Source organism: Lemur catta, chromosome X (genome assembly GCF_020740605.2).
Source record: "Lemur catta isolate mLemCat1 chromosome X, mLemCat1.pri, whole genome shotgun sequence".
NCBI lineage: Eukaryota > Metazoa > Chordata > Mammalia > Primates > Lemuridae > Lemur > Lemur catta.
The window spans coordinates 58,060,233-58,070,171 of NC_059155.1; the positions used below are offsets into that span (position 1 = coordinate 58,060,233).

Sequence of the window (9,939 nt, forward strand, 5' to 3'; positions counted from 1 at the left end):
CTGCCATCTTGGCCAACATAAATGGCTTTGCAAGCGTTGGGTAGGCATAGGTGCTTATACTTACCTTGGGACTTATTTTGAAAGTGTTTTCAAAATTAAAAAAATTACAAATTAACATTTGAGCATGGAAGTGGTCAAATATAGCTATCCTTTTAAGTACATTTTCCAAATCACAGTATTCTGCTTTCAGTGTGAAATATGAGTCTCCGAGAAAGATCACCTAACAGGCCTAGAGGAAGAAGTGAAGAAGAACCTGCTCAGCGGGTTGGGCCTGTGGTTGTGAGTGCTTTAACATTTGATGTTTTCCATTAGCAGAAATTTATTTTTGTGATAGTGTTCTTGATCTAGTATAGATATACTGGTAAAGGTCTTCCATGCTGATGAAAAAAATGTTAATGGAATCTTATGAAGGAAACATTGATCCAAGAGGATTATGTTTTCTTAAGTTTAAAGTTTCCCAGATTTTTTCCGTGACTTCCTTCTCATGCTTATCCATGACAGACTGTACACATCCATTCCAACATAGTTTAAAATAGCTTCCTTGCATGTAACTTTTTTCTCAGAGTAACTTCTCTGTGGGAAGAGTTAACTTTATTAAGAATAAGTATATAGAATAGTGTTGGAGAAGACTTCCTAATGATCAGAAATGTCTGTGTATTCTGTATATTTATATTACTGATGTATATTAATAACAGAAATTTTTTATTTGCGTGCGCACACACACACACATGCCCTACACACCTCTCCTAGGCCCAGCAGCCTGGTGATGAACGTCGTCGTCAAGATGAACCACCAGCTGGAAATCAGGATATTAATCCTGGTCAGGAGAGAAATGAGGGAGCACCTGCAGTTCAAGGTGAAGGGAAATGGAAGAAGGATGCCTATTGGTGTGTGTGTGGGAGGATGTGTGTATATGTGCTTTATGCATTATGACATACCAAGAATAGGAGGAAAGGAAACAAAAGAAACAATATCTGAAAATTGGCTGGAAAAGTAAGTGAAGAGGGTAGAGTTCGTAGTTTAGCTTAGGGAAATCCCTCATTGTTATAAAATTTCCTCATTTATAAATGAGAGAATGGAGGCTCAAGGATTGTGTTTTATCAAAGAACACTTATGACTGGTGAATATCAAATTTATATTTTGTTTGTGTCTTCTTACCATCTATGTTGCTATAAAAAAAGTGATTTTGGTTAAAATGCTTAAAATTTAAATGTCTGTACTGTAAGGTAGCTCAGTACTGGCCCAAGAATATATGCAGTTTAGTGGAGCAGGAGCAACTCCTAAAATGAGTCAATGATTGATGGCCATTGTTTCCTTTGATGGATATTTTTATATGGCAAATTTGATAAAAGCTGGATAATTCAAGGTACTGGCATACAGGTAGCTGATTTAGTATGATTTTTAAGTAGTTTTTAAGAGGTGGTTAAATTCTTTTATGGTTAGAAAAACCAAAAATTTAATTATCTTGAGACCAACATGAGACAAATTATTTCTCCCAGGGATAGTATTTAAAGCAAAATATTTACATAATTCAGGTCATGGATTATTCTAGTAGTTCACTGTTAAATGTTTCTAGAATGTGACTGACAACGATGCCCATTAATTTCTTTCCACATACTCCCTTATTCTCAATGTAAGATAGTATATTTGCGGTGATTGACAAATAGTCTTGTTATTTTTGGTACTTTGTTCTACATCGGATTCATTTATGGAATATTACATTTAGGACCCTTGGACTGAAATATAACTTTATTTTCAAGGTTAAGTTTTTGTTTTCCTCCATAGGGAGTGGGTGTCACGACTGTAAGATTTTCTGTGGTCCCTCCAATCCATTCAGCTAATCCCTCAGAAATTTACATTTTAATTGTAATTGAAATCCTATCCATGATGTTGACTTCAGATTTCTTAGCTGATGGTCACTTCTCTTAGTGTGCTATGGCAAAATACAGGAATTATACACGTCTTGTGGTTTATCCTTAGATTGTTATTTAAAATAAAGGTTTCAAGTTGGGTGAAATAGTGCAATCCTATAGTCCCAGCTATTTGGGAGGCTGAGGTGGGAAAGGATGTCTTGAGCCCAGGAGTTCAAGCCCAGCCCGGGCAATACAGTGAGACCCCATCTCTGAAAAAAAAAAATAAAGGAAAACAAACGTGAAGTCCATTCCTAGTTGCTGCTAATGTTGCAAAAATAACTCCTTACTGAACTGTACACTGAAAAATGGTTAAGATGGTAAATTCTGTTACGTTTGTTTTTTGCCACAATTAGAAAAATTGTCTTCCTGAAGTTCAATGTAGTTGCCGTATATTCTTTTTTATTTTTACTTTATATATTTTCTTTCTTTCTTTCCTTCCTTCCTTCCTTCCTTCCTTCCTTCCTTCCTTCCTTCCTTCCTTCCTTCCTTCCTTCCTTCTTTCCTTTCTCTCTTTCTTTTCTCTTTCTTTCTTTCTTCTTTTTTTTTTTTTTTTTGAGACAGAGTCTCACTCTGTTGCCCTGGCTAGAGTGAGTGCCGTGGCATCAGCCTTGCTCACAGCAACCTCAAACTCCTGGGCTCAGGCAATCTTTCTGCCTCAGCCTCCCAAGTAGCTGGGACTACAGGCATGCACCACCATGCCCTGCTAATTTTTTCTATATGTTTTTAGTTGTTTGGCTAATTTTTCTATTTTTAGTAGAGACGAGGTCTCGCTCTTGCTCAGGCTGGTCTCGAACTCCTGAGCTCAAACGATCCGCCAGCCTCGGCCTCCCAGAGTGCTAGGATTATAGGCGTGAGCCACCACACCCAGCCAGCTTTATATATTTTCAAAACATAAAATTTGAAGAAAGGTTGTGAGAATAGTACAATTAGCTCATAGTTTTCCCTAGATTCACCAGAAGTTAATAGTTTTTGCCACATTCGTTTCATATCCTCTTCTCTTACTCCCTTCCCCCTATTACCCCCTCACACACACTTTCATTGAGAATATGTTGTTATTAATGCTGAATTGTTTAGATCAAGTTTCAGGTATTATTACTCTTCACCCTAAGTATTTCAGTGTATGTATGAGGTCTGTCCAGAAAGTATCCAGCCATGTAATATGAATATGTATATTAACAATGTCTGGATACTTTCTGGAAAGACCTTGTATATCCTAAGAACAAAGAAAAATTCATTCTCTTGGATAACCACTGTTCAGTGATGAAAATCAGGAAACTTAACAATTAGAAAATGTGACCACTTAATATACAGTGTATATTCAGATTTCCCTAGTTGTTCAGATAATTTCCTTTATAGATTTTTTTTCTGATCTAGAGTTCAGTCCAGGATCATGTCATATCTGTTTAGTTTCCTTTAATCTGGAACAGTTCCTCGATTTTGCTGTCATTCATGACACTGACGTTTTTGAGAAGGACTAGTTGGTTTGCAGAATGCATCAATTTGGCTTTCTTCATGTATTTTTTTAAAGACTTTTTTTCACTCGCCTTTATTGGTGCTTACTTATGCCATGTGACATGCTAGGTGCTAGGAATTTTAGTGCTAATGAGAGACACGATTTCAGCCTCGAGTTGGAGAGACTCAACCAGATCAGTAATTCAGTGTGATAAGGACAGTTATAAGTACAATAACAGTTAAGTGCAAAGGAGACAACAAAGTTGTCTGAAGGTGGTCTTGGGAAAGGAAGAGAGTAATATTTGAAAAACACTGCTTTGCTGTTTTCTGGCAGTAGACTTCTGAAATAATGTTCCTGTGATTCTTATGCAACACCTTCATTATCACACTAGCCTAAGGCATTTATTTAATGACATTTGAGGGCATGATTATTATTTCTTTATTCATATTTCATGTTTTGCTGCTTAAATTGATAATATTTTTATTTGTAAGGGCCTGACCTGGAAGTTGATTTCCAGGAACTAGATGAGCCAAAGACTGGGCATGCGCGTGGAGATGGTCCTGATGGCCAGGGGAAGAGTCTGCTGAATCCAGAGTGTATGAAACTGCCTGAAGCAGGTAGGTAATTTAAGCATGCAAATTATAGAGTGACTGTTTCCACAACATTGTATTTTTAATGATACAGAGGTAACGTTACTGCTACTTTAATAATAGAGTTCTTATATAAAGATTATTTGAAACATAGTTCAGACCCCAAATGCCTGACTTACAGACTATCAGATACAGAAACAAATTGGCTCCAAACCATACTGAATTGTAAAATATGAAAGCATTTTATTACTTTTGAGTAGAATTCCTTAAACCAATAGCTAATAATTTTCATATGTTTTATAAAGGTTGGCTTCTAACAAGTACATAATACATTTGTAACACACATCAGTTTGTGCAAAATATGCTGAAGTACTGAAATACGTTCTAATACCAGCTTTTAAATAATTTGTGAGATTCTGGGTGAATCTCTTAACTTCTAAACTTGTATTTTCTCTTATAAAAATAGTGAGTTCAAGTCAGATGTTTTAAAATCATTTTCAATTCTTATTTTTTCATACTCTGGTTCTGTTGAATAGAATGCATAGGATACAGAGATCGTCTGCTTTGCATGAGTTGTTTATCATAGATCATCAAACCCTCGCCTGAGTCATACATATTATAATATCTGAATTGAGATTTCATTGCTACTAAGAAAATGAGTAAACACTCTGCCTGATGTTTGTTATTCTTTGTGGAGACCCTAATGCCTATTCTTAGATTCTATCAAATTCTGAATTCTCTGGTTCTTAAAGAATAATTACATTTTAAATCCTTCCTCCAATGAAACCTTGAATGACTGAATAATAAAATGGTGGGACTTTCTAGTTTCTGTGGCTGATGAAGTAGGGAGAGTGAATATAGGTCAGTGATGCTCAAGATGGGTGTAAGATGCCTATGCTAAGCACGCTTCCTGCCCCACTGTCAGTCTTCATGAGCTACTATTTCTAATAAGACTGTAGACATATATAATATAATCACCTGTAACCGTAGCATATGTTACATGTAAGTTCCCACCTTGAGACATCAGTTGATAAGATTTAAAGTTTAAAGGCTAAGACTGTAGTTCTTTCTGAGTGAACAACTTAAGTATGTTTTACACATGTGTTTTCCAAATTGCGGACCATTAGTTATAAGAGCTTCTGAATTTAAAGGAAGCACTTGATGTTTGGGGAAGAAATTACCTTGCATTACTCTTCCAAATGTTTTCATTCTACATTTCTGATCCATTCCATTAGAATATTTACATTAAAAGGTAGTTTTCTGACTACTTCCAGGAGTCTACTGAACATGGTTAAAATGTACTCTTAGGAAGATCATAGCCTTAAATGCATATATTATTTAAAAAGAAAAAGGTATAAATTATGAGCATTCAATATAAAAAAAAATTTAAAAAGTAACAAAATAAGCCTAAAGGAGGCCGGGCATGGTGGTTCATGCCTGTAATACTAGCACTCTGGGAGGCCGAGGTGGGTGGATTGTTTGAGCTCAGGAGTTCGAGACCAGCCTGAGCAAGAGCGAGACCCCATCTCTACTAAAAATCGAAAGAAAGTAACTGGACAACTAAAAATATATAGAAAAAATTAGCTGGGCATGGTGGCACATGCCTGTAGTCCCAGCTACTCGGGAGGCTGAGGCAGTAGGATTGCTTGAGCCCAGGAGTTTGAGGTTGCTGTGAGCTAGGCTGATGCCACGGCACTCTAGCCTGGGCGACAGAGTAGGACTCTGCCTCAAAAATAAATAAATAAATAAATAGATAAAAAATAAAGCCTAAAGGAAAAGGAAGTAGATACATAATAAAAGTAAGTACGAACCATTAGGAAAAGGAAAAATAATCCAACTAATACGTAACTCAAAGAGATTGCTGTTTTAGAAAACATTTGAATATAGGATCCACTCACACCTCAAGTGTATTCACAATAAGAAATAGTGAGACACCAACAGAGATTGAGAATATTATATAATTATCTATATATTTGTATATTTGACTTCCATATTTTTTTCTTTCTCTCTACCCCTCCCCCCTTCCTTCCTTTTTCTTTTTCTTTTATTGCCAGACTGAGAAACTATGTCTCCTTCACATTTTGATGTTACCTGTGATAGTAATGGCTTAGAACTACTGTGACCATATAATTTATTGTGCAAACTGCAGTACTTTTAAGCATGTAAAGAGGCACTATTCCTGTTACAAGCAAGAGTATGGGTGAAAATGTAGATAAATGGTGACCTTACTTAAAACAACCACATAAGGGTAAATAAGCCCCCAAAACATTTTTGCACTTTGGTACAATAAATAGAAAACAAATGTAATACTGGCCTTTATATTTACTTCACTTAAGCAGTTCCAAGTGTGACATTACTGTTTATGTATCCTATATTGAGAATGTTATTTCAAGCGAAAACATTTAAATGATACTTCAAAAATTTTTCTCCTGTTTCTCAGGGTTTTTTGTTGTTTGCTTGGGTTTTTACTAAAATTAGACAGAATTTTTGCTTTCTGTTTAAAATTACCTTTAAATAGATTCATTGAATTTAATCTGTTAACTTGAACAGCCTGTTTCCTCATACCACTAGAAAGAGTAGTGTATTTAACAAATACTTTTAATATACCTGGAAGTCTACCCTCAAAGTCTATGCAGAGATTTACCTGGATTGTAAGCCATAGGATCACCCTTAGGGTTCTTGTTTTAGTCTGTTTTATAAAATCCAAACTGTAGTGTCCTTTGTATTTCTTTAGTGTCATCTAAATAAAGTTCTACTAAGTAATGTTTTTATTTGTATTACAGGTGAAGGGCAATCAGACTCAAAAGAAGGCAAACTGAAATGATGCAGGCTATTCTTACATTGAACATGTGACTGTTAAAATTTACTCAATAAAGTTTCACAGTTTTCTCCAAAGAAGTCTTGCATATCTTTTGTTAAATTTATTCCTAAGTATTTGATGCTATGAAATATATATATTTTCTTAAATCTTATATTCTGAGTTGGTAAATAGAGACATAATTTCTATATATTAATTTTCTTTATCCAGCTACCTTGCTAAATATGCTTATTCTAAAAGTTTATTTCTACATCCTTTTCAATTTTCAGCATACACAATCATGTCGTCTTTGAATAAGAACAATTTTTGTAACAGAGGGAATGGCCTAAAAAGGCGGCAAATATATTTTCTGTCTCTTTGAAACTTCCCCACTCTTTTTGGGAACTGCAGCCTGGCCTGCATCCCTGAGGCAGGGAGGTCTTTTGGTCCTTGTGTCACAGGAGATAGGTCAGCCATCCCAGGCCAGCACCAGCCCCTGAGGTGGGCCCAGGTGGGGCGTTGTCTTTGGCAGAGATGGGATGATTAGAATCATTAACACAGTGGCGTGGAACTGAGGGCACTCCCTTTAAAAGGTCTGCATTTCTGCTTATCTTCAGGAAATTTGGATTTTGAGACAAGAAGGTCTACCGTTTCTTCTCTTTTACTGGCAGAGTAATAAACTTCTCTTTTACTCCTCAGACCACTTGTTCTTCTGATGTGGCCTTGAGGACAAGTGCTGAGCTTTCAGTAACATTTTGTTTTGCCATTTTAAACATTTTTACACTTTTTAAAATTTCAAAATATTAAGGGAGTATGAATGTTTTTGTTATGTGGATACCTTTTATAATGCTTCACTTTAAACATTTTTGTTTCCTTTTCTGATTTTATGACTTTGGTCAGACCACCCACCCAGTACAATGTTGAATAGAACTGGTGATAGTGGACATCCTTGTCTTATCCCTGATCAGAAATGGGAAAATTTTAACATTTCACCATGATGTTTGCTTTTATTTAGTGTAAAGATACACTTTATCAGAGTAAAGTTGTTCCATTCTATTTTTAGTTTTCTGAGAGTATTCATCTTGGATGTATGTCGAATTTCATCAAATGTTGCATTATTGAAATGACCATAGCATTTTTCCTTGCATTCTGTTAATGTGGTGAACTACATTGATAAGTTTTTACATTTAAACCCGCAGTTTGGTCATGGGTAATCTAGGTCCTAATACTTTTTTTAGGATTTTCATGTATATCCTCATGGGTGACATTATCCTATACTTTTATTTCATGTGCTCCTTTTGTTGGACTTTAGTGTCAAGATTACGCTAGCTTAATAAAATGAGTTGGGAATGTAAAACCTTTTCTTATTCTCTGGAACTGAAGTCTCTGCAAGGCTGTAAGCAATGTAGGGCTAGGCTTTCCCATGATGAACTGTTTCTGGATTGCTCTTCTCTTTTAGGTTTGGACCTTACTTAAAGGGCAGTGACAAAAGGGACATCTCCAGGTTCCCATCCTTTCAAACTGTAAGTCCCATCTTCTCTGCAAGATGCCTCTAATGATGCTGACACTCTGAAAGCTGCCTGCTCCTGTTTCTGTGCTGATAACTTTATACAGGAAGTTAAAAGTCACTATTCTATTAATTTTCCTAGATAATGATCTGTGCTACATATGGATGTGAATGGGAAGACTAACCCTAGAGCTGTGTAAAATAATGACAATAGCTCCATTTATTGAGTTTTAAAATCTAATAACAGGGATTGTCAAAAACATTCATTGGTTGTGTACTGTCAGTCACTTCTTTGTGCTAGGTTCTGTACATAGATGACCTCTAAATCCTTGCAAAGAAGATGAGGTAGAGTTTTTACAAAATTGACTATGACTCCAATAAGAAGTATATTTGGGGATTCAGTGTTGAATGCAGAAGAACTGATGGTGTATATGATGACTTTAGCTGTAATTTGATGTTTTTTCTTTCTTTCTTTCTTTCTTTCTTTTTTTTTTTTGGCGACACGGTCTAGCTTGCCCAGGCTGTGGAGTGCAGTGGTGTGATCATAGCTCTCAGCAACCTCCAACTCCTGGGCTTAAGGGATCCTCCTGCCCCAGCCTCCCAAGTAACTAGATCTGCAGGCACGTGCCACCATGTCCAGCTAATTTTTCTATTTTTTGTAGAGAAGGGGTCTTGCTATGTTGCCCAGGCTGATCTCGAGCTCCTGGCCTCAAGTGATCCTCCCACCTAAGCCTCCCCAAATGCTGGGAATACAGGTAGCCACTGTGCCCGGCAGTAATCTGATACTGTCATAAAAATATATAAAATTGACATAAAGGCTTTGTTGTTTCCTCAAAAGAAGCGTATCCTAAAATGTGGTGCACAGAACTCACATGGTATCTATAGGGTTCCCCAGTTCACCCCACTTTTCTCTTGTTCTGACCAAGGAGCAGGTTGCCTTGACTGTTTTGTGACCCAACCAGCTGTATGTTTTCCCCTGTAGGCTTGAATCCAACCTGGAGTCCTGAACATTTCCAGGCACTGATAAAGGTGTTTAGGTTGCTCAAAATACTGAAAGAAAGTAGCTCTGGCCCTGAACCACATGCCTTAAACATTCCTATAAAATTCCATAACCCTTCCCGTTGGTGTGGACATACATTAGCTAAAACAGTCTTGGCTAGCTGTCGTTGAGGATGCTGCAGCCCACTCTGTAAGTAAGTTCCCCTGATAAATGCTTTGGATCTCCCTGGTATTTAGTGCTTCTTTGGAACCCCAGGCAGCCCCATGGGTAGACAGTTTGGGGCACTCCTTTATGAGAACTCTACTGCTTCCACTTTTGGGGCATCTCCAGGCTTGGGTTTGGCTATACAAAACAGTGTCCCAGATGAAATAGCTGATAACAGAAATATTAAATTTTTTTCCCATAATAACATGCTTATTTTATTGTGCTACAGAAAAATATAATGAATACTAAAGCCAATTGTGACAGTTTGTGGGGAGACAGTTACGAACTTATGTCACAAACTGCATAGCAAAATCCCACAACAACCCCTGCAAACATATCTGTCCTTCAGAGTTACTCAAAGGTGGGGAGAGCAGCCATGAATCTCTTTTTCTTCTACAAAATCCTCTATCAGCTTGACAGTCAACAGATCTCACTCAGAAGCCCCTCCAGTTGCCTGGAATCTGCCTGATTCCAG

The 9,939-nt window shown here is 36.9% G+C and overlaps 1 long non-coding RNA gene across 1 annotated transcript; it reads left to right on the forward strand.

Annotated features, from left to right (window-relative positions):
- The first annotated feature begins 235 nt into the window (after positions 1 to 235).
- LOC123628398 lies at positions 236 to 6,821 on the forward strand. Its single transcript, XR_006731624.1, has 4 exons — positions 236 to 279; positions 751 to 856; positions 3,858 to 3,983; positions 6,740 to 6,821. It is a non-coding gene; the product is annotated as an uncharacterized LOC123628398 (long non-coding RNA).
- Positions 6,822 to 9,939: the final 3,118 nt, after the last annotated feature.